Raw genomic sequence first — 7,411 nt, 5'->3', positions numbered from 1 at the left:
TCGTAAACATTAAAAAATCCGCATAATGATCCTATAAATTATCTTTATCAATTCTCTTTAAAACGTCGCAGATTACAGGTGTTCTGTGATGACTCCACGGTGAGTCCAACGACAACAAAAAAATACGTTAATTAATTTTAATCTACTTTTCAAATTGTTTCGGACTGTTTGTCCCGGAAGATTGAACGTCGTATAGGCGCGAAACGCATCTGACGATCGCCTCGATAAATGAGCAAAGGCAGATGCGCGAATTTTCGAGGCGACGTATTTATACGCGCCTTCGGCGTCAGGGGATCCGGGATTGGATCGCGACGGAGAAGAGACTTATTACGAGACGGGGCGATTACGCAAGCGAGCGCAACTTCGTCGCGACGACGAGAGAAACGAGGAGACAGATCCGGATGGAAATGAAGCGAGATCTAAATAGCGCGCGTTCCATCGCGCTATTAATTACGTATCGAATTACGTCAGTTTCCCGAGGCGTTGTCGACCGCCCGCGCTAATGACGAATTTGGAGTAATGACCGACGTGATGAATTTTCTCGGAACATAACTGAAAGTAAACGTAGATCGCGACGGGATTGAGCGCGAGGACTCGCAAATAAAGATTCTTCAATTTCGGAAGGACTTTCTTCTCGCGTCCTTGGAGAAATTTCAAAAAACCTTCTATCATAGTTGAAACTGAATTTGAGGAAATGTGAAGGAAATGCTGCAAACATTTCGCACATATAATGTTTTTCCCCGTGTGGCCTCGCTTATTGCTGCTTTGCCAGAATATTTTGTCAAAATACGAAGGAAGGTCACTATGTATTCCATTAACAATGTTCCCCTCTTGCATCGATCTAAATTTATATCTACATTAATATGGACAATCCGCTATAATTTACGTCTTTATGGATAAGTTCTTTCACGGGCGTAAGAGCAATTTTTTTTTTAAGCAAACAATTAATACGCAGCCTCCAAGACGCCAAGAATGACGGAATGTGCATATAGTAGGACGCGGGTCGATCATGTTTACGGAAAGGTTCTCTCGTGAGAGCGAAAAGAAATTACGAAGAACTCGCGAAACGGAGGGGAGAGAGGAGGGAAAAGGGGGGAGACAGGGGAGGGAACACTTTTCCACTCGCGCAATTTAATCCGGGCGCGGCGAGAGAAGTCGGGGCGAGCGAGATTGAACGGATCAATGCGGAAGAGAGGCGTTTTCGAAGTGGGACGACGGCGACATAGTGTAAAGCGGCGACGCGGAATCCACGTTCACCGAGCCGCGTTCTGGTGAACGTCGGTGGCGCTCTGTAATAACCGATGAGCGTCGCGTGGAGTCGCGTGACAACACGCATACGAGACCTTCGCTGCATTTTCCTTTCAACATTTTTCCTCTTCTTTTCAGAATAACCGTGGACGCGATATGGATACCCAATTCACGACGAGAAAAAAAAATACTCGAGGAACGCAAACGTTCAAACAAATACCGTAATTTGAGAAAATCACTTAAATTAAACCGTATGCCGAATGATCACTCCGTGTTAGAGTTAAATAACGTGAAATTGAAGGAAATTTGGAAAGCGATGATTTTACATGAAAATGTTCCTTGTGGATTCATGGAGAAAGCAGTTGAGGACATTCAGATACAACTCTCGTATTAACTCTTAAACCGAAACATGCAAAAAAAGTTCTGATTTGAAACATGCCTCGGAGATTTCTCAGAGGGATATTTCAGGTGCACATTTTGCAATTGCTCTTCAAAATATACGATGAGAAAATAATTTTATTAGCTAGTTAACATCCGCTAATAATTTATAAATACAAAAAATATATTAATAAAATATATAATTTATAAATTTTTAATGTTTCGATTTAAGGATTGTGGAAGAGTTAGGTTTTGTCATAAATTCGCGTCTACAATCATTCTCATTGTTAGTGTCTCACAATTTAAGACAACGTCTCCGCGAACCGCGACGATCAAGGAAGAACGCGGAGACGCAATAAAGCAACAAAGAGACAAAGTATAATAAAGGCGCTACATGCCGGCGCACGTGCCGGATGCAATTTGAAAAACGGCGGGCGAACTTTAACTACGAGACGGTTTCGATAACTGACGAATATCTGCATGGGGCACGCGCGTATACGTATACGTACGTGCACACGCGTGCGTTATGTATGCGTGCGTGCGTGCGTGCGGCGATTGCGTAACGACCGATCGCTGGGATCGAGAGAATAAACTACGTATATAAATAGGACGACACTTGTACATCTGTGTGTGATACGAAGAACACTGAATTAAAAGTAATATAATTGCGGGGATAATGTACAACGGGGCCAAGGGGGGGGGGAGAAATCCGCAGGTACACGTGTGTTGTCCCTGTGTGCCTACCTTCGTGTTCCTCGGTGCGTGCCGACGTACACGCGTACATCCTTTGGGCGATTATAAGACGATTAAGCACTGAGTTGCACCGACGGGCAGCCGTCCGTTCGTTCTTACGTGACGGTTATTAGGACGTCAATTAGTCGTCCCTTTCCGGATTAAAGCCTTAGCTACGATATAGACAGAGAAAGGGGTAGAGATAGAAAAGGGAATATCCGACAGTTTCAATAACCTCGGTTAAATCTAATTGCAAGTTCTATATTATTGGCTCGGTGTCCATATTCACGTCACGCGTTTAACGCTAAACGGAGCCTCCGTCGTCCTCGCCTCCTCAACATCGAACACCTTTTTCACATATTAGACGCAAACGACGCTTAAAAACCTGTCGCGTTTGGTGTTAAATGCAGGGCGAGGATACGAATTGTTATTCCCTAAAAAAAAGGACACAAAGGATTTGTCAAACAAATGTGTTAAATCAGAGTTAACTTAAGGTTGGTTGAAACCGGATCGGAGATAAATATAGGCCAGCATCGGTGCAACATCGGAGCTTAAGCTAGAAACGCGAAGATATTCCACGGGAGAATCGCTCTAAAGGAACCACACCGCAGTGAACACGATGATATACGAACTATTCTCTGTTACCTATCGCTAATATTTACACGAAACGCTTGCGCCCGCGCGAGCTCGCGCGAGCCGCGTACGTCGATTAAAGCTTCCCGCAGGTGCAACAAACCTCCTGCCGATCGCGGGCCAATTGGGAAAACAGGGGGGAGACAAGCGCTGCGAACCGATTAAGTTGAACACACATTGAAACATCTTGCGAAACCGCGATCGCGCACCGCGACAGATCGATTTGTTTAACATATTAGCCGCGAGGAAGTTTTACGCGCGTCGTAAACGTAAAGGACGACGTAAGAAATTATTATTATGCAGCTGCGTTTTGCCGCGTCATTTTGTTACGCGGAATTGGAGTAGTTTAACCTTTCGGAAAATTGTTTACTTCATGCACGGTGTACACACAGTGATATGTTATTGAGGAATATTGGCTTCACTCTTCTTACACGACGAGATAAACTGAACGTGCTCTTGGATCACGCACAAACACGCGTATTGGAAGATACGAGGATGTATAAAACTTGCCTGTATTATGTATAAAACTTGCCGTCTATTAAATTAAATACAGAATTACAGTTTCAGATCATATGGGAAAGGAACGATATCCTTCTCCGATCTTCGAAACCACCGACGGCCATGTACTTCACACGATCAACAGAAGGCCAAGTTCGCGATCGCGATAATATTATTTTTGCATAAGAAATGGACACCCTCTCCTTTTCATCGCGTTTGTAATGTACGCGCCTGACGTGCCTGACGTGCTGTTATTGACATAGCCCTTAATATCGCAAGCCGCCGCCGATCGATATCGCATTATCTATCCGGAAACAAATGGCCGAGATACCTCGCCAAGAAAGAACAAACAAATGTCCTTATCAAACATACAACAAACGACGATAATTCGCCCTGTCATATCCTCTCGTCGTAATGTCAGCAATAAAATATTAACACGTGATCGTAATCACATCCGATCGAAAATTATTGCTCGCTTCGCGACTAAAATACACGTATAACTCTTGTGAAAGCTATTTTCATCTACACGGCGCAATACGAATGTCTCGTTAATCAAAATTCTGCGCGCCGAAATACCAGCTAATACTGACGATAAAAAAATTTCAGGAAAATACCATTATTGGGATTTACAAAAAAAAAGGGGTACTGACATATTGATAATGAAATTCTTTCGAGAATATTTGTCATCAAAAGGCGATGTAGAGGACGTATGGTACTCGATTATCTTTCACGATCGATGCGTTCGCAAGAATTTTTGAACAATACGATTCGATTCAAACAAATACTCTAATCGATACACTCCCCTTCGTGATTATCTTCCCCGCATCTCCGGTAATAGCGATTCGTCTTCTATGAGCTCCGATAGCAAACGATGACTGATAACGGTTATCACGCAAACACGCGCGCGAGGTAATAACTTGGATCGCCGACGAAAACCGCGGAGATCATTTGCGGTGATGTTTATGCAACTCAAACAGCATTCACTGACGTACGTTCCTTGTTTCGAAATCCGTATAATCACGGATTTTTACGGCAAAATTACGATCTGTCTTCCATATATTCGCGTCTGAATTTCGGCAAAGTTATTCACGGAGTAGCTTCGCGTGACACAATTAAAGGATATCTCGACATTTCATCTCCTGTTCTATCAAATTTTTAAGAGACAAAAAATTACTAGCGATAATCGCGTCTGCTGAGAAAGAGATGAATAGCCACTCTAACTTGAAGTATCAATATCGAACTTGGATTAACCATCGCAAAGAGATAAAAACATCATGTTACCTAAAATCGAATAGAAAGGAACCGAGAGGTCTATCGCGGAGGACAAAAGTTAAATTGCAACACGATGCTTAAAATGTATCTCTATTTCGTCTTATGTGAAAAAAAAAAGTAAATTCTCGCTAGATTCTGATAGGCGAGATACCTAATAGTTGTATAAGAAAACAATGCTGAAACGCGAATTAACAGTGCATACTACCGTTTTATGCAATGGAAAAGACAAGTCCGTCGATCGTAGAAAACGCGATAGCGAATTGCCTGAAGATTCTCGAGATTGTTATTGACGGAGCGATTGATATCTTGAAAGTACAAGTGTTCTCGACGGCGGAAGAATAATCGCGATGAAAAAAAAAAAATGGAGAATGCTCGATTCAGATTAGCGAAAGAGCTCTCTTTAAAGAAATGTCATACGTTCGGATATAGGACGCTTGTCTCACTGAATCAGAAAATAAACATGAACTGTTCTTAATTTGGAAGAGGCGTTAAATTTGGATATCACAAATCCGTTCGCTACAAATAAAATTTTACATAATACTGCCAAGAAGCCTGAAAGTTTTTACAAATTATATATATATATATACATTCATAATCTTATTCAAAATAAATAATCTCAAATTATCTGTATCACAGAATATAATGTAATACGTGTGTGGACCAACTGAAATTTGAATATTAGAAGACGTGCTCAGAATTCCATTTAAAAGGATTATCACGAATTTGTGTAATTAGGACAAGGTCTCAATTAGGGTACGCAATTAGGACGAGATTCTCGTGATGCCGAATTGAAGAACCGAGAATAACGTGGATCTCTAGGCTAGAAAACGAAAAAGAAGAAAGAGTGCGAAAGAGAGATTTGAGAAGCCTGTTAATGAAGCAAATAATTTGTATCCATTTATCGCGGCCAAATTACACTGCTCGAATAATAATTGCAGAAGTAGCTAGCAACGCTATTTCGTAGAACTGTTATATCAATGCAATCTTGTCTCAAGTACCTTAGCTCTGTTATGCTTTAGTGCTTCAATTATTTCTTCGGCATGTACGCGCACGTATGTAATACATACGTGTATGTGTAATACATACCTGTACGTGTATTACATACGTATATGCATACGTGCGCGCGCAATTGCATACCGTGTCGGCCAAGATCTCGTTATCCCAAAATCTCGTCACGAAGCCGCGCCAAGTACTTTGCTTATTTTGCTGCGAGTCGCATCTACCGCCGTTTCCTCCCGCAATTCCAATTCCTCCGTAACATCGCGACGTGTGCATTCGCATATATAAAGGTAGAAAGAGAAATACACCGTGTGTGATATAAGCAGGGGAGAATGATGACGAGTCCTCACCCCTTCCCTCTCTTTGATCTATCGTCACTCGCGAAATTACAATCGTATGTGCAATGAATGCGCCGTCTATCTTTCGGTATACCGTATCGCTATTAACTGGAGATTGCAAAGATTCACAATAGTATCATATCGCGTTCGATCAGCTGATCGCTCTCATGACCTATAATAATTTCCCGGCAAAATTCCGATCTCGTTTAACGCGCGGAAGGACGAGTCGGCAACATTGATACTCGTCGTTTAAATGCAATGCAGGTCCTCAAAGTCGTACTCAGGTGGTCGGATAATTTACGTTATCCAACGTGAGATTCATATTATTATATACTGATTTTTTTTCTCTTTCTTTCAGTACAACGCAAAAATTTGATACGATGCGTGAACCGCACACACCGTCTGAACCTGTTCGTTCGTTGGCTAAATGGATAGCTTTGAAAACTTGCGTCGCAACACGCATGTATAGACGCACGATATTGTAAAGTTCGTATTCGGCTCATCGCGAATGCTAAAAGGATATAAAAGTTTCGTAACGTCAACTTACGTGCCGCATTTCCTCCGCATTGTCCGCGCGCGTGTTAGCCCATCGCCGGCTGAATCGATACCCGGCCAGCCACGTCGCGCTTCTGGCGTGTGCCCAATCCAATTCTGTACGACCGTTTTACTCATTAACGAAACGAAATTCGTCTACCGACGATGTTGACGTCAACGCGCGAAGGTGTTTTACGATAGTCTCGAAAGCCTCGATCGTTCTCGATGACATGATCCTCCCGAAAGAGAAAGGGAGAGAGAGCGAGAGAGAGAGAGAGAGACAGATGATCGCTGGCGCGTGATTAACGCGATCTCCGATCGTGTAATCGCGGTCACCGTTTACCATTAGCCTCCGATTACATCAATGTGCTTCGTTATCGCGACACGTATTAATTCGCTATTCGGTATTTCGGATAAATACATTTTACCATGTGTCTCCTGCTCCCTTCCGTCTCCATTCTATCATGTTCTTGCCGTTGAGATCGTTAGTCAGGGTTATGTTTGTTTTCCTTTCGTTTTACGCGGCATGGTTGTGTTTGACGAAGTCTTTCAGAATTCAAAGATACAAAGATACCTACGTGTTACGACAACGTCGACGTAGTGTGCTGTCGTAACACTTGCGCACACGTTGAAGCTCGGTGTTTTACGAGGAAACTATTAGCAATCTAAACTGTTCGCAGTTTAATAGCCTCATTCCTTCTAATATTGGTGTTGTAATAAAGATATCCTTATGCTCACGGTGAAACTGGAATACGGTACATACCATCGTCCCCGCGAGC

This window comes from Wasmannia auropunctata, unplaced genomic scaffold, assembly GCF_000956235.1.
Source record: "Wasmannia auropunctata unplaced genomic scaffold, wasmannia.A_1.0 LD336095.1, whole genome shotgun sequence".
Classification (NCBI taxonomy): Eukaryota; Metazoa; Arthropoda; class Insecta; order Hymenoptera; family Formicidae; genus Wasmannia; species Wasmannia auropunctata.
This window is presented reverse-complemented; position numbering follows the sequence as displayed.